Source organism: Aphelocoma coerulescens, chromosome 3 (assembly GCF_041296385.1).
Source record: "Aphelocoma coerulescens isolate FSJ_1873_10779 chromosome 3, UR_Acoe_1.0, whole genome shotgun sequence".
Classification (NCBI taxonomy): Eukaryota; Metazoa; Chordata; class Aves; order Passeriformes; family Corvidae; genus Aphelocoma; species Aphelocoma coerulescens.
This window is the reverse complement of record NC_091016.1, coordinates 52,664,435-52,691,227: the sequence shown is the minus strand read 5'-3', so window position 1 is coordinate 52,691,227 and position 26,793 is coordinate 52,664,435. Positions and strand designations below refer to the sequence as shown.

The 26,793-nt window shown below is 40.0% G+C and overlaps 1 protein-coding gene across 1 annotated transcript in view; it reads right to left on the bottom strand.

Annotated features, from left to right (window-relative positions):
- The window catches only part of SLC35F3 (solute carrier family 35 member F3), a 168,229-nt gene that overhangs the window by 86,582 nt on the left and 54,854 nt on the right, over positions 1–26,793 (bottom strand). The window lies entirely within an intron of this gene.

Genomic DNA, 26,793 nt, shown 5'->3' with positions numbered 1-26,793 from the left:
GTAGCAGAAAATCAGAACCACCCACCACCTTCTGCACAAAAGCCACCCCCCAGAGCTGCTCACAGAACACAGCCATCTTCCAGTGGCTTCAGCGATCCAGCTTTCCTGACTTCTTTTTTTGTTTTGGGTTTTTTTTTTTTTTTTTTTTTTTTTTTGGTTCGGTTGGTTTGGGTTTTGGTTTTGGGGTTATTTGTTTGTTTTGGTTTGGTTTTGTTTTGGGTTTTTGGTTATTTGTTTGTTTTCTTGTTTTCTATACCACTGTTAGTTTCCAGTCCGTGGCTAGAGACAAAGCAAAATATCAACTTCTACCAGAAGGGAAAGAGGCAGTCACATTTGTGCAAATTCTCCTCCACCACCTGATCTGGAAGCCCAGTGCAGAAGCAGTTGGGGCTAGAATCAGCCACAACACGAGCAAGCAAATTTGCAATCCCTTTTTTTTTTGCTTGTTCAGCCACAATAATGTTACTTAGTCACATATCTTAGAACCTAGAGTGTCCTGAGATGCGTTATGTATGATTAGCAATGTTGTATGAATAGTGACGGATGGATTGCTAACAATTCGGGTAAGCACCTAAAAACGTCAATCCCTGGTACAACTCTCCAGCTGCAAGCTTTACTAACGAGATTTAGGGGACTATTTTGCCCTCTCTTTTTTTCTTTACATATATGTTTTAGTAAAATATTACTCTAATGCCCTCTAGTGTCAACAAATAAGAGAGAGTCTTTCTACTGCTTCATCTCAGCACTCCTCTCGACAGGGAAGTTTACAGCCTTGCATGCTGCTGAATAGCATGCAAGGAGTTCAGATTATTAAATATTAGACATGCACTACTTATTCCCGTCCCTTTCACTGCATGGGGAGAACAACCAAGTCCCACCAAAGCTAACTGGGGCATGCAGGGTGACACTTAGTTCTTGGAGGAAACACATACATAACACTGAAGTTAATCACATATGAACTTGGAGAAGTTACTGTCTCGACCTGGAAAAACCCCAAACTTCCTCTTCCTCCTCATTCCCATTGCCTTGAAGGCAAAGATGCCCTCAGAAGAGACGTGTAGTGACCACAACAGAAACACTTTGCAATGTGTTTATCTAAGCATAGATATAATACCGGATGTGCAGGAGCCCAGAAAGGATAACCTGACTTCTCCAAGGTCACAGCGCACGGCCATGAATAGATCCAGACCTCCTGGCTCCCAGACCTGTGCTTAAACCACAACAATGTGCTCCTTCCTCTCAGCAAATGTGCTGAGAAGTTGCACAACCTGAACCTACTGGTTACATTTCTTTCTGAAGTTCCCGACAGCAATCCATAACCAGATACTTCAAACTCAGCATTATGATGGAGATCTCCTGGTGGTGACACACACACTCTTTGTGTCTAGTGCTGTATCAGCTCATTTTTAGACAAAAATTTGGTCCATGATTAAGAGCTGAGGTACAATGTATCTGCAGAGATCGTACATACAGTGAATTCCAGTGCTCTCCATGAGACTTAAAGTATGTTGGTTTAGGGTCATTTTGTTGCCACAAACAGTTTAGCTATTACTATTTATTGTAACTTCTGAGCTGACAGAATCCTATTCACTTGACTAGTTTTGGTTTTAATCTTATAAGGCAACTGCCAAAGTATCCTGATTGTTCTTATGGGGTCCTCCCTTTAACCCAATTTGCTGAAGGTACGATTCTCCCTCCTGTTACTGATTTTAAATTCACTGGAATTTTACAGACACTCAAGAACTGAGCTGCAGCAGCACTTCCTAGATGTTATGAGACTATTTTGAGCCTTGAAATCTATTATTTAAAATGTCTCTTGCACCAAGTTACTTTTTCTGATCTCACAGACTTGTGTGAAAGGAATAAATCAAATTCCTTTTTTCTTCTCTTCTCTTCTCTTCTCTTCTCTTCTCTTCTCTTCTCTTCTCTTCTCTTCTCTTCTCTTCTCTTCTCTTCTCTTCTCTTCTCTTCTCTTCTCTTTTCTCTTCTCTTCTCTTCTCTTTTTTTTTTTGGAGCTGGAGGAGACCACATATGACTTGGATTCTGCTCTGTGAACTGCTGAAAGTGGCTTGCTGTTTAGTTAGTAATAGGAAAAGACCAAATCCCCAGCCTACAGATGGTAGGTCTAACCAAGCCATCACTAGATTTGGCTTCCAAAGAGATAGCAGGGACAGTTTTGGGGATAATTCAACAGAAACAAGTCACTGAATGAAATTCTGTTTTACAGTAGAAAACATAAAAAATACATTTTACTTCTCAGCATATGAGTGTGCCACGGTAGAGCAGGGATGCTCTGCAGCTGCAGTGAAGAAGAGATGGCAGGCACTGGGCTGAGGTGTAGAATGCAAATTCCCTTTAGATGGAAAATGTGTTTCACTCCTTTTTATTGATTTCTACATCACTTAGGCTGTCTTCTTTTCTCTCACTTCAGGGGCTGTAACCTGTGATCCAGCAATCACCCACTCTCCCCTTCCCCGACAGGTGCAGGCTGCTTCCCGAGGGCTGCTCACAGTGCAGTGGGAACCTCTGCTCCTGCAAACCCTTCACGCCCCAGAGCGCATCGTTCAGGGCACAGCATCCTTGTGGGACAAAAGTCAGCACTGTACCACGTGGGACTGAGAAGGACATGCAGAGGAAAACCTTAGTGTTGTTGTCTTAGTTAGTATTTTATCTTCCCATTGGGAAACATTGTAAGATCAAGTGATTGCAACTGTAATGCTGATCTTCCTGAAAAGAATTGAGTGCCCAAGTTCAAGGAGCAAATTACAAAGGTGAGTTTACTACAGGCAAGGTACCTTGAGGGTCAGATATTTAAAAGTCAAAAGCCTGAAAGTACTGGTGAGGGTCAGATATTTAAAAGTCAAAAGCCTGAAAGTACTGGTATGTATTGATGAGGAATTTCAGAAGCTGATAATATGCCCCATTTCCACTGAAATTAATGGAAATCAAAGAAGCTTAGGTCCCTGAAACTCCATCTATAACAATAGGTGTCTCTGCAGCTTCAGGTGCTTCACTAACTTTAAATGCCAGGCCAAAACTCCATCTTTGAGCTGTTAGTACTATGTGTAAGATGGATCAGGCATACAAAAGCTTTTAAAAATATTCTTACAAAAATCATTCAAAAATTACAAAGAAACATACATTGTCAAATGTTCCATGACTAGTTCTAGAGCCAAAGATTCTTTTGAAGTTACAATAACTGAAGGGCAAGGTTTTCAAGGGTACATAAGGAATAACAGAGGCTTATTAAAGGATTATTAGGTTAAAAAGGAAAAGATCAACACAATTCGATTAATTTCATATAAACACACACACACTACTCAAGCAGAAGGTCCTGCCATAGGGCTATTTGTTCTAACAGTGTTTGCCAGCAATATTATTATTTCAAGTGTTTTGTAGACAAACAGGCCCTTCCTTCTATACACTTGATATACCCAGCAAATGTGTTCAAGAATCAGCTTTATTAGACACTGGTATAGTCTAAATATTGACTTTTGTAATCCCCTTTAACAGCTGCTGCTTTCTGCACTTGAATTGACATTTAGCTCAGAACAGAGTAAGTACACCAATGACACCCTGTTTAGAAATTACTTGGGTTATTTAAATCCTAGGATGTGTTACAACAGATACAACAACTGAAATGAAATGTAAAAGAGGGAACATTAAGTTTACTGGCAATATTTAGCTATGGGAAACATCCATAATTCATAAACATCCCCATAGCTTCTTTCCCAATAAACATTTCAAATCAATAGTTTTAAGCTTCGTATGTATCGTCTTTACTGACTATAGATCTGATGCACATTTCCACAGACCTAATATGCTTATTGCAAAATCACCGTTTACTCATGAAAAATGTTACAAACACAGAAATTTTAAAAGAAACATAGAATTACTGAAGTAGAAGAAATGCTGATTTCACCTTGTAAATAGATAAATAGTTTATTACTTTTTACATGAAAGCAACATGAAATTGCAGTATGGACAACATTCTTCAGGAAAGCAGGAATAGTAAAAACAACGTAAATTCTTTAGAGTGTTTTTTATAATACTGTGGTCCATATATCCGTGCACTTTTCAGCCTTGACACCGCTTACCAACGCAGATGCCCCTGCCAGTGTGGGGAAGAGGCAAGCAGGAAAAGGGATGCACTGGGCTGGGAGGGGATGTGTCTGCCCCCTCCTTTCTGAGCTGTGAGGCTTTTGGACAGACACTCGACAGCAGCACGTTTCCAGCCCATATCAGCCCCCCTGACATATGCAACTCAGCCAAGTACTTTCTCCTTTCAAACTGAAGGCATTAAGGAAGAGACAGAAACAAACTCCCAGTGCTGAACCAATCAACTCTTGCTCTCTTCCCAGGCAACTACCAAAGTAGTTCAGACAGTTTACAGTGCTGAGCAGCCGGCTGGCCAAGGCCAAGGAGGGGTCTGTCCTTCACACCGGCCTTTGCTGGTGTAGCACTGGTCACAACACTGCCTTTCATCTTCTGTTTTGTTCATGGACTTCTATATAATGACAGCCTTTCTTAAAATTAAGAACTACTGTAGCAAACTTGTATACCAAAACCTGTTCAAAGTAACAGGAACACATCAGTAAAATTCTGATCGTGGGTATTGTTCTACTATTTATTTTAAAACTCAAGTTTGCTCTTTGGACTCAATCTTTTTCACAGCACTTCAGATTGAAGTCAATAATGTCAGCCTATGTCAAACTGAAACCTATTCAAAATAATTGTCTTAGGAAGCCATGTTGTCCACCCCCTTTGGAAAAATGGATTTGCCTCATACCACCATGATGTGAAATTCTACTAAGAGTCACGTTTTTATTTTAAAAGTTTATCCACAATTTTCCTTGTTACTTGTTGAGGATGGACTCTCATATCTCTTATTGGAAAATATTGCTGAAAGATTACTTTTAAATTACAAGCTTATAACACAAACAAGAATCTTTTCTGTCAGTCAGGTACTCTGATTGCTGACAGTGTTGCATTTGGACCATTACAAAAAACCTCCACATCTTTAAGGTGAAGGTCACATGCATAGGTATTGCTCCTGAACTAGCCCATAGTTCAATTGTTATAAATAATACTTAAAAAAAAGATATCCATTAAAGGTACCTTTAAAGTGAGGCATACATGTTTTCTAAGAAGAAATTATCCTGGTTTATCTAGTTTCCAGCTAAAGCAAGTCTTCCCAACTAACCATTTTTGAACTATGCTGAAAAAGGCATCAGATAAAATGCCCTTGGTAGTGTTTCTAGATGGAATTATGAACAGATTAAGTCATACTTGCTCTTCTACACATGCCAGTGATATGACTGTTGCAGAAGCAGATCTTTACTTGCTTATTTCATTTTTGCACCTGGTGAGAGATTACCTATTGAGTTACTAAAGCAAAATTTACCTTTTCAATGTCACCACTGAGCTGAGAGATAAATACCTACTTAGATGCTTGAATTCAAGCAGATGCTTTCTCCCTCTGGAACACTTTAGAAATTTCCATTCATTTGACATGGAAGGCAGGTACATATTTTAAGAGGCTTTCTCCACAAGACATCTAAAATTCAGATCCAAGCTAGACAGTCAGATGCAGAGTTGCAGTACTGATGCAAGCTGGGTCTTACCCCATATGATAAACATTTTATGAAAGTCAGATGGCCTTAAGTGAAATGTCTCTCCCAGTGGTCTTTCTGCCTTCAAATGGCCATTAACATTCTGAACTATTTTTAGCATTTCAATATGATTTATTAAATATTAAAAATTTAAGTAGGTAAGGAAAATTACTGTGTATTGCTGTCAACCTGAAAAACAGCCTGGTATGAAAAGTTTTGGAGTCTGTAACTCAAACTGTATTTGGGTCAGCACAAGCCAAGTAATGAGGCAGCTTCATCTTGGAACTACAGGCAGTGAAAGGAGGTCAAGAAGCATGAATGCCCAAATGAATGAAGGAGCATACACTCTGAAGCTCAGAGAAAGAGAAAGAAACAATTCCAAGCCAAGAATTTTGAACTCAAGTTGCAAAGTAATTAAATGATACAAATTTGGATTAAATAGTCTCATGACTCAAGAAAATAACAGTAGTAAAAATGACATTAAATTTAAGAGCAAAATCAAAATCAAAGGAAACATTTCCCTATTAATAAAACAATATTTTTATTCAAGATAGAATTATGTATATTCTGGAAGTACATACATTCAGTTCTATATACATTGCATAAAATGTTTTGGTTTTGTGACAAGAAATTATTTTTTCAGATGTTCTCAGCTGACCAGCTGCTACTAAGATGGTAGCACATGCCCAGACTGCTGTCCAGACCCCTGCTGCACCCCAGCTAGTCCTTGTTCTGCAAAGGCTCCTCACAGCATTGCTCTAACACACCCCACAAATCACAGGAGGCTGCACTTCCCATGTGTTCCCTTTTCTTGTACATGTTATGCTAAACACTTACTCTGAATTTGTGCTTATGTGGGGTCACACGAAGAAGGTCTACACATCTTTAAAAGAACTACTAAATAGTAGGATTGGTTTCTGTGCCTTATATTGTTAAAAAGCCCTTAAGATTTCGAATAAAGTGAAGCAACGGAATGCTGAAACGTCTTCCAAAGCAGCAGAAAGAATTATCTGAAAGTCTCATTAATTGATTAGAGCCAATCAAAGGTGTACAGTGCTTTGTGGACAGCTTTGTCAAACAGAAGCTGCTGTGCTATGAATACATCTGGCACGTGGCGGTGATTTTAATAATGATAAATTGTGGGGGATAAAAAAATAGGACTACTCACTTTGTATGAAGCATTGCTCACCAGAAATTAATGCACATTCTGGAAAACAAATTAATTCCTGATGTCTTTTCTGAAATACATATTATTAGACTTACTAATTTTGACAGTGACTTTTCCAAGGTACAGTATTAAAACACATAAAGTATTTGCTAATTATCTCTCATAAAACCAGATGAAACATTTAAATACAGCATAAATTGTCACTGAAATAATCTCCTATTATTGGTGAAATTTTAAAACTTAAACTACAAGGGAAGGGCTTTCTATAAAGCAATTAGTTTTGAAAGAGTTACTCTACATTTGTAGGCAATTTTATTTTTAAATCCGTCATGTGTAGTTTGAATGAAACGCTCCACCCCAGCTGTGCTTTTCAAGGACAACACTGGATCCAGAAGCTTCCACAGCTCCCTAACAGTTCATGCACATCTGGCAGCCCTTCACGTGCCTGGAGAGTGCAGAAAAGAGCACAGATGTTGTTTTGTTTTTTGAGATGCTTCAGAGGCCCTCCATTTCTGTATCTCCTTTTGGCTTTTTGTCTGCCAACATCACAAACTCATCACAAAGGTTACAACAGAACATAAAACCTGCAAACACATGAACACACCCAGCTGTGGGTAGAACAGTGTAGGTGCTCAAGATGCCAACTCTCAGGGGGGAAATGTTAGGCTACCATAGTGTTTACCTCCTGATTTTGCATTGTGAATACATCCACGTGGCTTGTCCCTCAGAGATCATGATCCCTGGAGAATGAGCTCCTTAAAACTGAGAGACAACTCCACTGGAGTCAGATGTAAAAGAACAATGGGAATGGTTCAACCTAAGACAAGCCTTCTAAATCTGATGTGATGTGGGGAAGGGACTACTACATATTTGCAAGAATCAATATTAACAAAAGTATTTAAATAGTGCAAATTAAGTGATATGGAAAGAGTAATGACCTATAAGAACAAGAGCATTACAGCACTAAAAAGGTTAATGTTTTACCTAATTAACAGAATAGCTTCTAAGGAAGACTGTGAAAGAAAAGAAAGCAAGACACTCAAAGAGAGAGTTAGTTCTAAGGTAGGGAAATTCAAATATATCTTATAAACCTCTTTAACAGGCTTCTTAAGACTTTCTAATTCAAATTCTTTTATTCTGCCACACCTCCTTCTCAACTCAGTACTTTGAAGATTAAAGCAAATATACTGGAACAAGTGCCAACAGGATCCTGCTCTTTAAAATGATCAACCAAAAGCAAACATTGCACACCAGCTCCTGAAGCGGTAGAGTTTTGGGCCACTCTCTACTTTTTTCCTTTCTCACTTTTCTTCACTATTTTACCTTCTCAGTTGCCTGTTATGGGGCAATCTCTCTAATCAAATCTTCATCTCCACATCAATATCAGAAAAGATACTGCTCTCTATGTACTTTGGAAAACCTGAATGGGCTCACATGACTATCAGATTTTAAGAACTACTCCTCTTCCCTGCCAACCGAGATGGAACATTCAGATCCATGTACATGCTCTTCTTTCATTACAATTCCATTGGGTTTAGACACCTAGTATACAAATACATCAGCCTGTGAGCTTATGCCTGTGTGAGGGGTGGAAAAACATTTATACTTGGAAATAAAGTAGGATGCCAATGTCTTGGGAACAAAAGAGAGTTTGATGATTACAATATAATCTTAAAACACAGGCAGATTGGAATGTTCTAAATTTGCAAAATTTAACTCCTTAATAATGAAAGGTTCTTGCATGTTAAACTACTACATTGGGATCACCAATACCAAGAAAATACAAAAGTTTATAACTGTATCCACAGGGATTTCTTTCAACTAGAAAAAAGAAGACATTGCCAGCATCAGCATATAGCTGTCAGACCTTTACAAAGAGACCTTTACCATAGTTATTAAACAAAAATAGATGTCTCTAACAGAATTTTGCCTTGCTCTGGTTCACCCTTGCTCATCCACCATATCCATTTGGGATCCTATGATAAGATGTTGCTGTTTGTAGGCTTTGCTAGACAGACACAATGGATACCTGTAGGACATATGTATTTTAGCTGCCACTTTACTAACAAGGCAAGAATTTTCTCTTTGCAAACAGAACTTGTTTAAAATCATGGTTTTGATTTTGCTTATCAGATATGAACAATGTGAGTTTGCTACTGAAGCTTCCTTCATAACTCTATTACCATTTGTATCATGTGTTCTTCTAGCTGTTGAGAAAGTTGTTGAACAGACAGTGAAAACTTTGACACTGTCAAAGCAGCAAAGACTACTTCTTACCAAAAAATTGTTAGTAAGGCAGAAAACTAAGCTTCTAAGTCCTTAGAGAGGAAAGGAAGAGGTCTGCAATATCCTAAGGAATGCATGGCACTGAATGGAACCATTATTCACTTGTTTGAAAGGAACCTACCCTCACTTTCCTAAGAGATAACTATCTGAAAGAAATAGGAAGATTATCAGAACCTGAAGACTCTCTGACTGGTTCAAAATCAAATTAGCTGCAACATCATTGTAGCTCTTCAGATGAAGCAGTTTTTATGCTTTGCATCTTTATGGATGATATAAATTTGCTGTAAGGACTATTCAAATGAATTACATTCTGTGATTTGAAGTCTCCCCAGATTGATTGTGGATTCAATATGTACAGATGCAGCAGACATCTCAGCAAAAACGGGCTAATGGTTATTGCTCTAGGAGTTGGGTCTGAATATTCTCTTGTTTTGCAAGATAGTTACAGCTTATGTTGTGAGATTCAATTTATCTTGGTCTGCTCTCCCAGGGATGAAAGCACAGCTCTGGCTCACTCACTGTGCTCTGTTCCCCTCTTAAAGACCACCAAGCGCTTGCTGAGCTCCTTTGGGAGCCGAGCCCATTTAACTCTGCAGGTGCTGTGCTTTGCTGTGCCCCACCACCGAGGAGCTGCACTGCCAGGCAGCCTGAGAGTCGGGCACTGAGCCACACGGATTACAAGGCAGAGCCCTTGCTCTCTACTGCCACTCCTCAATACGCGGTCGCATTTTCCGCACTCCTGGAGGTAACAAGGTTCTTGGCTGGAATTCTGTTACTCTTTCCCTAAATTTTAGAGCAAAAAGTCTGTAAGGAGTTAAGATGACTGAATACTGTGCAGGGCCAGGAGTTGGGCTTGATTCTTGTGGGTCCCTTCCAACTAAGCGTATTCTGTGGTTCTATGATTCTATAATACAGCTCTAAGATGCCAGCTACAGCCAACAGAGTTTGAAGCATTTTGTTTCAAGACTAGGAAAGGGTGATATAGTGGCTGCAAATGGTATTGCCTTGGAGCTGGCCTCATCACTTGAAACTGGTACTGTTAAAAAATACTTGTAGACATTATAAATCCAAAACTTTCAAAGTCTTTAGCAGCAATTTACCTGAGAAACTGTAAGCTCAGGCCCTTAGAATAACCTTCTCCTCTATCTCCTGTGTCCCAATGCATGCACAGTGTCCAGATGATGCCGATGGGGCAAAAAGTTTAGAGTGTCTAGACTCTCTCCTTTGTAAATTCCTATTTGCTTTCTCTTTGGTTTGCAAGGGCTGAAAGTTACACAAACCCTTAGAGAAGCCAAAAGTGCCAATGAAGATAAGAGCTTCTGCTACTGTGAATCTGTTTTTCAGGCTTTCAAGTTCTGCCAATGCCTACACATGGCAAATTGCTCACAAAATGGCCCTCTGAATCTCCTCTGAGACTTTTTGGAAATATCTTGATTGCTCCATTTCTTTTCTTACGGTAAAGTAAGATTGTAAATGCCCAGAGACTTTCACTAATAAGATGCTCAGTAAATGATGGGAATGCATTAACAGGTTGTGATCCTTTGTGTCATTCCAGTGAATACAAATTCTTTCAATAGGAAAACCAACCCACAGTACTTTCTCTATTGAGAAATACAAAGTATTAAGACCTTCTGTCTCACATTAAAAGAGAGAAACACCATCACTGTACCACTCACCGCAGGCACACTGCTAATGAGAAATCACAAATGCAGTGCTATTACTGAGAAATGATTGGGGTTTTTTGATTGTAACTGAAATAAAATCTCTTCAGGAAATTTTGTAATAATTTAACTATTTAAATTAGGAGTCTCATTCATTTTCATTTTAGGTACCATTTAAAGGCTTTTCACTTCAAACATAGAATATGAATGTGCCATGAATTTAGGAAGCTGCTTTGCAAAACCTTACACATACTACTATTTGTACAATTAAAACATTGATATTGCTGTCAGGCAGAGGAGCTTGTAGGCAAATGGGTGTCTGTGGCTGTGTTATACCTGTGCAAAACAGAAACAAGGACCCTAATGAAACTGTTCAGTATATATAGTGGCTATGAGCATCCCTGCCTGTACGTGTGTTTGGGCACACTGTGAGCAGGAGCTTGGAGAAGGAGTAAAGGAGAGAGGGAATATACAGTGATATCTCTGGTTGTATCCTTCTGCCTTCCAGCAGTTTGCAGGCCAAGAGCTTTGTGAAAGAGAAACTATCTTCCTCTCTTTGTTTAGCAGTTCCTTTCCAGCTGTAAATTCATTAAATATAGAGTCACGGAATATCTCAAGTTGGAAGTGACCCATAAGGATCATCAATTCTAACTCCCTGCTCCTTGCAGGACTATTTAAAGCTAAAAAAAATACGAATAACAGCATCATCAGATAATAGAGATTCTTGAAATGATGTAAGTATGCAATACAAGATAGGTGTTTTGACTTCTATAGTCCCTACAATAAGTGCTTTCTAAGGGAAAAGTTTAGTGAACCATGATCATGTTACCTTGAATGTGAACTTTTCAGTCTTTCTGGACAAAGCTTCCCATTGTTTTAAGAAATCTCTAAATTTCCCAGTTTTTTCCCTGATTTCCCTTTGGTTTGGTTTTTTTTTAAGCTGCAGTGTGCCCAAATGAGAAGTAAATCTTGCTTCATCTTTCTAGGGTACAGAAACCTTGGGCAGAGGCCAGAGCAGAAATGCCCAAAAGAAAGAGAACAGGAAACAGTCTCCTTGAAGCACAGGGATGGAGGTGCTAAACTTCAATTTGAATATTGATGCCAAGATCCTGAAAAGCATCACCTGCTTTACTTAAACACGGTATAGAAACACATGTTCAGGCCTAAGGGAGGACTTGGGGGAAGTTAGCACACCCATGGGTCCAACTCGAAGTCCTTTGGTCAGGAGCACTCCACAGTGGCTGACATTTGAGCCAGCATCTGCCCCCCAGAAAGGAGCCCAGGTGCTGTATAGTGGCAGTGCAACAGATTACAGAGGGATGTCTCACCAAGGTCATCTAGGACATCTGCAGAAGTTCCTGACTAAAAGAGAAATTTTGTCGCATCAAAAAGCAAGTGGCTTATTTATTGCAACATGGAGCTTTTTCTAACTTATACTTCAGTTTTCATCTTTTGAAGCAATGTACCATGAGCAGATAACTACTATAGATCAATTGAAATTATTATTTATAGGATAGTGTTCTACTTGTTCTAAATTAAATCTCAAACCTTCCTGCTTTCACGTCTTTTTAATTTGCTATGAACAAAGCAGAGGAAATCTATCATTGAGGAATGAGACTTGGGCTTACATTTGATCATTTTCCTTTCCCATTGTAGACTAACACAAAGAAACCTTTATATCACTGAGCATTTCAGATAAGACCTGACAGTATCTACTGTGTAAGTCAACAGAGGCATCAGCAGACTTTATTCTGTCTACAAAAAAAAAAAAGTCAGGCTGATCCTTCTCCCTCAGCTACGTAATACAAGCTTTCAAGAAGTAACGGTAAATATTTATTTTTAAAAGCCTTTGTTCCTGTGAAATGTATCCATGCCATTTAAACTACTGTTCTTTACTTGTTAAAAAAAAGAGCTGAGATCCACTAAATTATCATCAGCAAACTTCTCATTTTCATTACCTGTTTCTGTTACTGATAACTAGGAATGCTCCAGGCAAGAGTCCCTCCAGGGCAATCACAGGTACCAGGCCCGGGTTCCACCTAAGTGTGAGGGCTGTTCACTAGCGCTGCTCACCCGTCGTGCCCATGGCGGTGCTGCCTCCCCACCGCACAGTCGCAGCACTGGGCCTTCGGGGTGCTCACCACCCGCTCCAAAAGGATGACAAAAGGCATTAGCTTGGACCTCTGTCAGACTGCTATAATGTGCAGTTGTGCACGTGGTATTTAGTGCAGCTCAGCTGATTGGCACTGATTCTTTAAGCCACAATAGTATGCTTCTCTTGTTGCCCATCCCCTACCATACCTGCTCGCCCAAACCAGGGAAAAAAGAGAGTTCAGCCCTTCGTTCTGACAATCTTTTCTGTTGTTTTCCATTCTGGCATCCTCATTTTTTGAGAAGTTCTGATTGCTGACATTTTAGTTATAATTTTTAAAAATTCTGAAAATTAAGCCTACAATTATTAATTTTTGAGTTTTATTATTTAATAACCAGGTGTCTCCTTGTAGAGCAGAGGCTGCAGATTGAAAGGAATGCCACATGAAATTTGTTCCTTCTTTAGGTAGCGTCAAAGAGTAAATCCAGTATCTCCAAAACTGTCTCAAAACTGATCATTGCTGCAATTAGCATGTGCAACATATTAATTTAACTGGGTGGCTACTACAACGAACAGTAAAATTGGACAGTTATTAACAGCACAAAGTGTAAATAATTGGAATACTTCCCTAATTTGTTAAGTGAATAAGAAAAACAACTTGTGAATATGTATTTTTGTTCTATACTCAACATGATACTGTCAAAGACACTTTCAACTTTTGATACTATAGAATCATAGAATGGTTTCAGTTGAAAGGGACCTTCAAGATCACCTAGTTTTACAATCCCCCCTGCCCAGAGACAAGATGATTCTTTTCACTAGGAATTTCCTAGTTAAATGTTTTAATAAATACACATAAGTTCACCCAGGCTTCATTTTCACATATTTAGAAATAGTAAAATAAAATTTTTTAAAACTTTGAAAAACAGAAATACAGGTTTTGTATTTATTTTTAGTTTTGCTGCTGTCACATTTCAAAGTAGTTGGAGAAAAAAGGCTTGCAATTATTCAGTTATGAATCACTGCCAAACCCATATCCTCCTTATAAAGTAGAGCTAATCCAACCTTTCCCAGCATGTGTCGCTGAGCTGACATCTGCAGGACAAATGATTTCCTAGGAACTGAGGCCCAGATCATAAAACTAAAAGGAACACAGAAGGTTCTTATAGACCAGTTTGGTACCACTACCACCTTCAAACCTGCTGCTTCACTGTCACAGGGCCTTGAGCTGAGCACAAGGCATCCTCAGGACTGGTGCCACCAGAGAGCAAATGAGCTTCTCAGGGATCCAACATGAGCTAAACCCCCAAAACAGGACTTGTTCTGTGGTCTGTCTCCAGCCTTGCCAGTGACCCAGAATTTTGTGGGATCCTATACAAGAAGCAGAACTCAACTGCGATATAGGGTGTGTGTTTCTTTAAGGATCAGAAGACTCACCAGAGGTACAGAGTATCACATTCAAGCCCTTGCTCCTACATGGCTACCTACATTCAGAGCTCCCAAGCCTGTCTGAGTCCAAGAGAACACTCTCAGTTTCTCCACTTTACAGCTTCCCAGGACCCAAGATTATTTCTTGACACAAGTCTCTCCACTTCTTTCCAGATGTGAGACATTCTCAGCATGCTGGTAGATTTATAGATGGAGATGGAAAGACATGGAGACACCTACAAGTTTTGACTTTGGGAATACCATAGCTGAGAAATGGTTTTGAGTGTCTTGGAGACATATGTTGGCTCTGACAGAAACTTGGTTAAGCAGAGCACTAGGACTGAGTTGGGAGGTTTCAGCAGCTTCTTATATAAAGTCTATCCAGATTATGAAACATGGTTCAAACTAGAGATATTTTAAAGGAAGAGCAGTGAAGACCAGATGATTCCAAGCCTGCTGGATCAGTGGTCAGCCTTCAAACTTCCTTGGGGGGTACCATACATCATGTATATGCAAGCTTTTATTTGAAAATCATATAAAACTTGACTGTTACAATTATCTGGCATGGACTCATTGACAAATTTTGGAACCACAATCTAGAAGTAAGACAGAAATTTTTTGTTTAGGTTAGTAGCTGGACCCTGATCTTTCCCAGTAGTAACTGGAAGGTGTTTTTCCCTGGCAGGCATTGGCACCACATGACAAGAGGCATTGCTTTTAGCCATTCTGATATCAGCATTGTGTGATACCGTGATTGGTAGGCAGTGCAGGAAGTTCTGGGACAAAAAAACTACAGAGAATTAAAGTACCCTCTAACTGTATGAAGGCAATCACTCTTGTTTAAAAGATACAGAGAAACTCACAGCTCCACACTTCAGTGCTACGGCAGTTGTGTGAAAAAATTTTGAACATGTTTCCAGCAGTTACTATTTTATCACATATTTTCTTCTGCTAAAGTTCCAGCTCTTGGATAATTGATCACATGAGCATTTTAGGATTTTTCAATAAAAAATGCTTATAGATCATAACACCGTGAAAAGAAGATCTGAACCAACCATCTAAGTATCACTTTGTGTCCTTAGAAACCAGGCTCAAAAAACACAGTGACAACATTTATGTTTGGGACCATAAGAAGAAATAAGCATATTGTGTTTTGTGAGATAATGCCTTGACTGTGAAGGGCAGTTCACAGCTTTTGAGTGCCTGTGGCTGATGATGGGATTCCAAATTCTATTGATCAGAGCAGCATTTGTGAAAACATTGAAAAAATTCCTGCACACCTCCTCAGCCCAAATGCTGTATGTGTGTGGTATATTTTATGACATCCAATATGGAAAACAGTGACCAGATGTGTTTTTATAAGCATTTTCCTGCTTATGAAAATGAAAGAGCAATGAAAGAAGGAAAACACTTCAGAAAATCTTCTGTAAATTCAATAGAACATCTTGTTCCACTACAGTTCTAACCAATGAGATGTGAAATCACCAGACCGAAGTCGACAATAAAGTACTTTGACTTCAACTTACAGATTTTTTAAGTGGCTATCACAACTTGAAGATATTGAGATAAAGAGTCCTTGAGATAAACTTCTTGAGACTGGCAACAGCTAAAAGTCTGGCTTTTAACTTGAAACTCGTGTATATTTTAAAAGATGATAGAAATCTGATCACATATTGGATATCCCCGTGAGGCAGTATGCAAAGTAGAATGAAAATAATGCCACTGGCCCAATGATCATACACTTTATGCATTGGGCAAAGCAACCAAGAGAGGAACAAGAGATGTATGATAAAGATCAAGCCCATCTTAGCAAGTCAGTAAGTTAGTCAACACCCCAGATGCTCCTCAGTCTCTGTATTTTCACATTTTTCTAACCAGGGTGGGGAAAGGATTAGTATTTGCATTGTGTTTGTTCAGTCTTTTCAGAGCAAAAATTGCAGAGCCTGTGATTAGCTAAGCCGCATTGCTGTGGTTGATTCCTATTAATTTTACAGTAAATATGCTCTTACAAATTCCTGAAAATGTAGATGTGAAAGGAAAAATACTCTCTGAATGCCTATTAAGAGCACCACAAAAAAACCCATTAACTCAGAAAATGAATTAAACATTGTAAAATTAATTCCTACAGTGCCACCTTGTGTTCAAATACATTTTCTAATCCTTTCATCTCCTCAACCCATTTATTTGTGCCAATGCAGCCTTCCAGCTCTGGAAACTGATTCACGCCAAGACAAGTTTAACATCTCCTTGGACATTGGAGAAGCTGCTTCTCACATGTTTTATCATTAAAGTCCTTCCTGGAGTTCCAGAGACCTCAGTTCAGAACCCAGATTCTTCTAGAGCTGGGATATTTCTTAAGCCACAGCAGTACCTGGCAGTTAGGACTTTTCATGGTAAACTGGGAAACAGGAAAAATCCCTGGAGAATGAATGAACTTGCTGCATTTTGGAACTTTCAAGGAAAAGTTTTCACAAAAAACATTCAAGCAAATTACATTAACCTGACTACAACAGGCCACAAAGATCTATATACAAGTATAGGTCCAGATTTAATCTCTCTCCACACAGAGGAGTTTTGTTAAATTTACCAGCGACTCACTTCTAACTGCAAAAAGCTCTGGTGAGAAAACACAAGCAGTCATTCTATATGCAGCGTAACACTAAAGTAGGTCACTTCTATTCCGTAACAGAAAACTTGCAAAATTTCAGGGTAGCACAGTGAGGAAAGTGTAGGTAATAATTACCAAAAAACCTGAAATGTCTCCTAAAACTAGTAGCACAAGTGAAGAAATTCCACTGAAGTTCAGCGTATTATGGTCATTCTAGATGACCATAATATGCTGAACTAGATGCCATTCTCAACCCCCCAAAGGCAGCAGATTAATTTATTTATAAATTTGTTATTTTCATTCAGACATATTTTTAAAGAAGCTTAATGATCACAGCTGGAGGATTTCCTGGCTATATAAGGTTTCCAGATACAGCAGAGACACCAATGGTGCATATAAACCAGAATTTATGGGTAGGAGATACACCTACATCTACTGTGCAGCCTTGGGGAATTTAGGGTGCACACGGGAGTTTAGCTGGGCATGGGGCTCTGTTTCATCCCTTGTGGTATGAATATCAAACATGCAGCACCACTTGGTGCTAGCCTAGGATCGGAAAAGCTTAATTGGTTAAGTGCACTGCTGCACTCCTCCTGTGGAGTGCCAGAAGGCAGTGCTCACTCCTGCACAGTTCTGTGAGGCTGCTCCACAGATTACGAGAGTAATCCCTTCCCGGGTGCAAAAGCCATACAGGCATTGTCTTGGGGAACAAGCCATGGAACATGACACAGAGATTTCTAAAACTCATATTTTACCCAACTCACAAGCACCTTCCCTGCCAGGGACCTTCTGAAACAGCAAACCTTGAAACACCAGTCATGGGTAGCAACCTTTGTGACACTGCTGATCTCATTTACTGAGGCGTGCTGTGGCTTAAGAGAGGATGGGGAAGGACAGGAAAGTGAGCAGGAAGCTCCCGGTAGCTCGAGGAAGGAGGAGTCATGGAGTGGCTGTCCCAGGAGATGGCAGCATGATGCAGGATCGTGAGCAGTACCACCACCAGACACGCCTTGACTGTAACCAAGTGCATGAACAATGTCGCTGGACACTGCTAAGCACTGACCTTCCCTGTGTCAGCACTTCTGGGCCCACATACTGCCCTCACTTCAGTGACAAGTCTGTTGAGTGCCATTTCCAGCTAGGAGGACTTGAATTAGGTCACGAATTCCAAGATATGAAAGGCCACTTTCATCAAAGACTGACAGAAGGGCTGAGGTAGGATGGGAGATCTGGAAATCATCTAGTCCAACCCCTGCTCAAGCAGGGTCATCCAGAGCCAGTTTCCTAGGACCATATCTGTATGTCTTGAATATCTCCAGGGATGGAGGCTCCACAACCTCTCTGGGCAACTTGTGCCAGTGTTCACCATAAAGCCCCAGTGTGGTTCTCCAGGACCTTCACCACCTCTGCCAGGGTGGAGGGAGCATTCCCAGATCAAGCAGCTGAGACAATATAGCACTTGGCAGTCCTAGCTCCCCTCCACTCTAGAGGGCAACTTACTTTTCAAGTTTTAAGAGGACTTTAAATATTTGAAGTGTGAATGTGTGAGCCTTTCCTTCACCAAATGCCACAGCTTTAAAGAACTGTGAGATTCAATAAAACACCGTTCAAAAGGCAAGATGGGAAGGAGAGCAGATGTAAGACAAAAAACTCTAATGTTTCAGCTAATTTGAGCTTGTGTTTTGCAGACTCCCATTGCAACTGGTAGAATTCCATCAATATGTGCCTATCTGGATATGTTGAACTAAACATCCATACACAGTGACTACTCCTCAGGCAGAGCAATCCAAATGCTCGCAAACTCTTCGCAAGATAGCTGCTTTATTTTCTCTCCCTAACCTCAGACTGTGCCTGCAAAATAAGCTTTATTCCTGAAGTATGAAAAGTCTCTTGACATGTGTACCCTCTTCATATTCTGTCATGCCAAAGATCTTGCTGCCCTGAGCTTCAGGATGTTGTGACCAGATCATGGTCAAAAGAGGGAGCACAAACCCCTCTGCTTTTATTCTCAGGGCTCCATCACCAGCAAAGATGCTCAGTTTATTTGCTTTTACTTTTTTTTAACATGGCATTTTCAGTTCTAAATAATTTATGGAAGCTGTTTGGAAATTCAGAACACTCCTCATCACACAATGCACGAAATCTGAAGATAAATGGAAGGTGATTTAGGGTCTGAGAAATAAGACTTCAAAATCAGGCAGGATTTATGGCTACTTCAGAAATGCAACAAAAATCCCCAGACCTGAAGTTATGACTTTCAATCCTCGAGCAAGACAAATCCTGGAGCACTGGAGACTTTATGTGTACCTATATGTATGTACATATATTGCATATATATGTATGCATGCACGCATATGTGTTTTACCACATTTAAAATTAGAGCGAACATTTATACTCCTTTACAAAGAAGGAAAGAAGTCTCCCTCTTGCAGATGGGGACAATCCAACACCAAAGACACAGCAGGGATCTTGACCAGACTGTACCAGTGACAGGACTGGCAGGACGACCTTGGGGCTTATGCTTACGGCTGGGTGCAAACCCCTGTGCATCTGAAGAGTTCAGCTCAGCTGAACATGGCTACAGCTTACAGACTGAACCATCTTCCATTTGCTGGGCTCTGGCCCCAGGCAGAGCAGCTACACGGCTGTTTGAATTTCCCTGGGCTGCTATAATCTGGAAGGCTTGACTCCCACTCTGTTGTCACAGCCTCAAAACCGCATTGTCTCAGTGATGAGAAGGCGTTAAAATGCCATGTCTGGTAAGAAAGGAGACATGCAGGGTGGAGTACAGCAAGAAGAGCATCCTATGGGAATGCTCTTACAACATGTGGAGGTCTGTGAGGTGTACCTTTGGAAACTGCAGATTTTTAAGACAGAAAGGAAATATTTACCCACTAGCTAGTTTACACAGGAAAGGGAAGTATCGACGTATCTATGGGAATTGTGACACTACCAAAAACAAGCACATGCTTTTGGCTGCAAAAAGCCCCAGTGCAGCAATAAACACACTGAAATCTTTGTGCAAAGAATCATATCAGTTACATTAAGCTCAGACTTTGAGGGAAATCTATAACATTGTCAATTCTCCCAATTTCATGCAGATTCTCAAGACATCTGCTATTCTGCTCCCACCGCAATTGCGGATTCGTCCCTGTGAGAATCTGAAATACCTTCAAAAACATTCCTAGTGCTGTTGGTTAGGGAAACATGGTCAAAAATGTGATGCATGTGCACTCTGGGATTCAGTCACAAGATGACAAAATTATTAGATAAGAGCAATAAAATGTTACTAAATTATGATTATTATATTGCTGTTTTTCAAGCCTTCCCTCATGGATTTCTGACTGGCAGTTCTGGAAAGCTTACTGATTAAAATACTGAACAACCAAAAACCAGCAGATACAGCTACTGAATTTACTAGTGCAGTATAATGTGAAAAGGAGTCCTGGGTATACAATCCCAAAAGTCTGGGCCTGAACCAGCAGGTGACTAGAAGGGCTTCTGCCCTCCAACAGAGAGAATGAGTAAAGAAAACAAAAATCTACATCTCCTGTTTCATCACAAGTCAAAACATATGAGAGCTTCGAGTTCCTCAGAGAACCAGTTAGCCAGAAAATGAAATGAAACATGGACCCTCCAAGCAGTGCACAGACTCCCTCATTAGTAGCATTCCCAGCATCCAAGCTAGTAAGTCCCAAGAAATGCCAACAGCAGGATAATAGCAGGGTTCTCACTAGGTCTCAGGTTTCGAGGCAACACTAACAAATCCCACTTCTCAGTCCCCCATTAATTTTTCATCTCTTATCTTAGCTCACTCAGTTGTGCGGCTGTAAGCTGGTTGGAAAATAATTGCAAATTCTGCATTACCATGTGTGTAAGTCTTACAATATAGGCAGTAGCCCTTTTCTTCACTTACTTTGACTGGGAAGGTGATTATTAAGAGAAACCATGCAACAATCCCATTGCAAGGACATAGTGAGCATCTTGTTAAGCACCCAAAGCCAGTTTTTCCAGAATGAAAAAAAGAATTTGAGTTTCGAAAGGGCATAATATTTTGCTCCTGAATTGCACAGTAATGTTTGCCAATATTCAGTGCTGCTGTCCTCAGAAGAGAGAAAAGTCTGCTTCTTCCCCAGTTGGTGCCCAGGAATAGAAACAGGAACCTGCACAGTCAGTGCCAGCTTACACATGACCCATTTGGCTGCCAGCTCTGGCTATGGAGAAACATACTTGCTCCTGAGTCACACTGAGTTCATTTCCCAGTGCTCTGGTAGGGTGAAAAAGTATAATGATTAACAAGAGCAATGTTTCCATCAATTTTAAGGAGCTCCTGAAGCTGTTAGGGTGCTATAAAGTCATCTCAGTATAAATCTCAATGGGCTATATCAAACTACTTTTCCTGGGACTGCTGAATCTTTATCCACATTTCAATATAAAAGCAGCAAACTCAATATTGAGCAACAGCAATATGCTAAAAAATTTACCATTAATTCCTCTTCACCAGAGACTTCAAACCTCTTTTTGCTGGCTTCTACTTATGCCCTCCTTACTGCTGCTCCTTCTCCATCCTTCCTGCCTCTCATGGATTTGCCCAAGCAGTCTGGCACACTGGTCTGCAGCAGTGGCCTTCTTCCAGCCCCGGCAGCTGCCTTATCTGCTTCCGAAGTCCTTGCAGGAAACATGCAAGTAGAAGGCTTGAAAGCAGAAGAAAGAGTTTCCTTAACACTGCTGCTGTCACCCCTCTGGAGCAGACAGCTTGAGCTCCCAACTTTTCTTTTGGGTGGGAGATTTTAGTAATTTGGTACTAGTGCTCCACATTGGTCTATGAAGCCTTCTGCTCATTAGAGCTTAAAACATTTCTCCACTGAAAATCTTAATTATATTCATGCTAGTTCTCTTCACCCCTTTGTATTTCTCTGGCTATAAACTACATGTAAATACATCTTCTAATGTTTCTTCATATCACTAGAGTTACAGAAAGAGGTCTCAATGCAAATGAGAACAACACTCAGGCTACCTAAAATAAGTTATATATGCCTTTTGATAGGACATAATATACTTTGTTCTTCATTCTGATTTTTCATGCCACTATCACCACTGATTTTGAGCACATTACTGTGAGATTACACAGCAGAAAGGAAATTAAAGATCAAAGAGATATGAGACAAATCCTATGAATTTCAGCATAGTCTTTAAAGTATTGCAACCCTGTACTTTTCACACCTGTCCCGTACTCACTTTACAAGTTATCTATGAGTAGACTGTGTGCTGCTTCCCAGAGAGCACTGCATGGAAAGTTAAAGGAAGGACTTTGGTGAACTTAATGTGGGACATCACATAGATAAGAGACCACCCATTGTGCACTGCTTTGCTGCATAGGTAGCAAAGGACTCACTTGAAAGCTCTCTGTGGGTATATCTCAACAGCTTGGTGAGCACTGCTTTGGGAATGTCCATGTGGGCTGCTAACTACACAAATGACAGGGAGTTCTGCACAGATTGGTGTCTGGTGAGACCAAAGAGTGCTGTGTCATTAGGCCGATTATCAGATCTGTTCCCTGATGGTGTCACATAGGCTGAGCCTAACATGGCTGAAATTATTTCAGAGCTCCTGACTCTAGAGCAGGCTCGTTCAGGGCAACTGTGCATTCTTCCACATAGTACTGGATTGCCCTGTATGAATTCCCTGTATGAATGCTCCAAGGTACGGAGCACACCTTCACAAACTTTTTTGCTCTCTTACTGATCAAGTGTAGGTTATCAAGATCAAGATATATTAAAGTTTATTTTCAGATTGAATGCAATATTCCTAAACTTACGAGCAGGCCAAGTCACCTTGGTAAACATCAAATGGCAAAAGAAAAAGGAAGAAATGAAAAGCAGACTTCTAGGAAAACTCCCAGTGTCAAAGATTTCTGTGAAGGCAGCAGGGAGAGCAGTTCGGAATTTGGTTATAGTTGAAAAATGGTTACTATTTAGCTGACATCAAAGGCAGGTTTGAGAGATTTAATACAGTGTGAAAACCCCAGAGCAATGTCCTTAATAGAACTGCTAAGAGAGAAAGTAATGCTTTTCATCTGTAAAACACTTGCATTTAGTAGGGAAGTCTCTACTATTAATTTGGATAGTGACAATGTTTCTCAGGGGCCATCTGGAAGTACAGAATATTCATCTCCAGACAAATCACCTCCTTGTGAAAGAAAACTATTTCTTTTCAGATCCAACAAATGTATTACCTCCCATGTGTTATGGCTATGAACTTGTGTTAAAAGGTAAATGCAGCACTCCACAGTGGGTAAATACCTCATAATCATTGACCCTGCTATGTATCTGCAATTGAAATCTCCAGCCAGGCAGGGGCAGTGGTAGTTAATACATAACCCACTGGCCTCAGGAAGCAGCAGATACTAACAAATCTGAACAACTTCCTTCTCATGCAAGGGCCATTACAAAATCCATTCACTGCCAGGAAGGAATAGAAAAGTCAAAACTATTCAGTACTCTTGAGTGAAAGGAAAAATATGAACAAAACTTATTACTTAGCAACTCATGTGACAATTCATGATGAGAGACAACTTTCAGTTAAGAAGTACCCATTGGCTTGTAGATGTATGCCCACATCAAGCATGGAAGAACATTCCTATAATCATTTTAGTAAGAAATACAAAATAAGCAGTTCTGTCTCACAAAACCTATATAGGAATCAAGTTAATTTCTACTGTGCATGATGGAATTTAGTGGAGACATACAAACTAATTCCTAATTAGCTAAACTGGGTACTGGGCATAGCATTGGCATTTAATGGCATTTAGTATGGCACCTAAGCCTCCCAGCCTGTCTGAGAGGCAGGGTAAACTAGCCTAGATGGACCACTCTGTAAACATAGCTGTAGGTCTGTGAGAGCCTGCACTAAACTGTAGTGCTTATACACAATTTGGTTTAAGCCAAACAGATATAATTTTACTCATGTATACCAGGAAATCTGATGTGTGAACCAGTGTGCCAACAGCAGTGATCTGAGACCCTGGGAAACAAATATGTCAGCTGATGACAGGATAAAACTTACGCCAGATAATCCCTCTGCTTGAAAATAAGCAGTGAAGAAAGCACAGCTGAAGGTTGTAATTGCTGTAGCTCACTGAGTGTTCCCTTGGGCACTGTATTTTGAAGCCTGGAATAAAAGCTATCAGCATCCTGAATGGAGCTGTCAAGCCACACTTGTTAGCAAAATTGGTTGAGAAGATGAAGAATCCCCTTTTACTTGCAATTGATAGAGGCAATAACTCAGGCTTGCCTGAAGAAGCCTCTAACAATGATGACATCTGAGGCAATTTGAAACCATCCAGAACTCCTTGATGGGCTTCTCTGAGTTGGGTTCCCAAGGGATGCTCTGAAATAAGCAGAGCCTTGTATAAAAATCTTTCCATGGTTGAATGTTTACAGAGCACAGAACGATGAGTTTCCCCCATGGTAGGTATTCTACCATGAGGAAATTCGAAGAAGTTGGATGTGGAAGACCTCAATGGTCAACACTCACATGTTTGTCTAAAGTCACAAGTTTAAATAGCTTTTTTTTTTTCAGTGTGTGCTGGAATGATTCTTAAGAATGTATTTGAGAGGGTCCCCAATGGCTTATGCAAAACCAGAGAACTCAGGGTATACACCACTGCAAAAAGCTTCTTGGCACCCAAAGCAAGGCAGCAAAGAAAAGCCTAAGGCTTTGCTCTGTTAGGAAGAGGTTTTCCTGCTGTTGTTTCTGACTAGATGTTAAAAGGTCCCAGTAGAGGCATTTTTATCCACTGAATGTATGTGAGATTTCTACAGACAGAGAAATGTATTTTTACCTGTTCATGTTGTGAATGTAAAAGTCCCTAAGAAATCACCTAAAGGAGCTTGGGGAACTTCCAGTGTTTTTTCAGTAAAGCACAGATAAGAGAACTCTCATCTGATTTCTAAACCATGAAGAATATCTTCTTGATGACAGTCTACTCACAGTATGTATCACCATCACAGGAGGAAGATGCCACTTGCAAAAATTTACATATTTTCTAATCGTGTTACTGCTTTTCTTGTAGAAGCTGATGGTTCTGCTTGTGAGCTGTCACTGCTACAGAGCACAGCTCTACACCACTTAGTCTACAGAGAGAACTTGAAGACCACGAAACATTAGAACCACATAAATGCTGTTCTCAATGGAACAATTTATAGCTTTTCTCCAAGGATGGAGACTCACAATATTCTTAAGAGAAGTCAAAGTAGCTGAAATGCTCAAGGGAAGAAGAATTGCAGGATGTTTCATTTTAGGCATTTATTTTTCTCAAAGGTTACTGATCCATGCATTGGACACAACCTATTTGTCTCAAGGCTGATACTGGGTGCAAGGCTTATTCATACATAATCCCTCTGCAGCATAAGCAGAGAGACAATTTTTGTTAGAAGTGTTTAAAGAAACACAGAAAATTGATGAATCATACTAGGAAAGTGAACGTACCCTCTGCTCCTCACGAGAACAAACACAAACATTACTGGAAATCTCTCCAGTCAGCCCAAAAAGAGTTCACAGAATCCAAAAGTTGACCAGAATCTCCACTTGTTTGGCACAATCTGCACCTCTAGAGCAGGGGAAGAACAATGTGCTTGTCTGAACAATGTAAGCAGTGGGTGGATGGCTGGTGTCTGCAGCTGACTTGGGATAGAAATAGCCACTCAATACCAAGAATCACTTGGGATTCTGTTTTACCACTATTATTGTTCTTACCTAATACAAAACCTTATAGAAATGCTCCATTGTCAAGAGAGCCATGTTACCCACGTTTTTAGTGTGGATATTACACTAAATACATCCGTGTTTTTACTTGCATTCATTAACACTCTGGGGTTTATATTTTCACAATAAAAAGCTATGCTGAGCTAATAAATAGCTCAGATCTCTGGTCAAGTGCTAAGCAAATCTCCCACAAGCCTGGGGCTGAAACTGGTCAGATCTGCAGTAAGTGGTTTTGCAGAAATTCTTGGGAGAGACGTTTGCTAAACATAGCCAGTACCAAGCTTTTTTTCCTTTAAGAAAAACTGGCATCTGGAAGAGTCATATTTTAAGGAATAAAGCCTAAGGCAATTCATTTTCTTAAAAGAAGCCCAATTCAACACAAGAAGCAGCTGAGTTTCAGTGCAAAATTAGATCTCAAATACCACAACTGAGCCCTTCAGGCATAAGAAGAGATATATTCCAGACAGAGAAGTTCTCTGTCTAGAGATGTCCTTCACCTCCCTGAGACCCTTGAAATCTGCTAAGCTTAGAGATAATAAACATTTAGCCCTCTCCTCTTGGGTGAGCTTCAACATCACAGAGTCATCAAGGAGTTTCCTAGTCCCTGGTGCAGGTTTTTCTTTACTAACTGACATAATCTGAAATGTGGTTTCTAGAAAAATCTTTCCATGACTTCACCTCCAGAGGACCTGTTCAGAAATCTGGCTGATAAACTTGTACCTATCATGACCAAACTAAGACTATGAATAGAAGATACTAATTCTTCTCACAATAGACTTTTCATATCAGATTCAGCACAGGTTTTCCTTTCTAATGACGAGAAACTAATATTCATGTTTCAGAAAGACCAACTCTTTAGCTGGAGACCAAGAATTTACATAAACCTGGCTATTTCTCCACCATCAGCTCCACCTGGGAGCTGAGTGCAATGTGTGAAAAGTGCAGACAAGTAAGTAAATTCTAAGGGCAAAAAATGCCTATTCACTGCCCTGAAGCACTGAATGTAATTCTTAATGCATTTTGCCTTAGCAACACTTCTTGGGTCTCAGAAGGGTCTCCATGTAATCTGAAAAGACAGATTCTAGCAAGTCAAACCAGCCTAATTTTTTAAGTCTACAGCAGGATGTTTTCTCAGTGGAATCCTGCTAAAATCAAGACCATGTACAATTAGT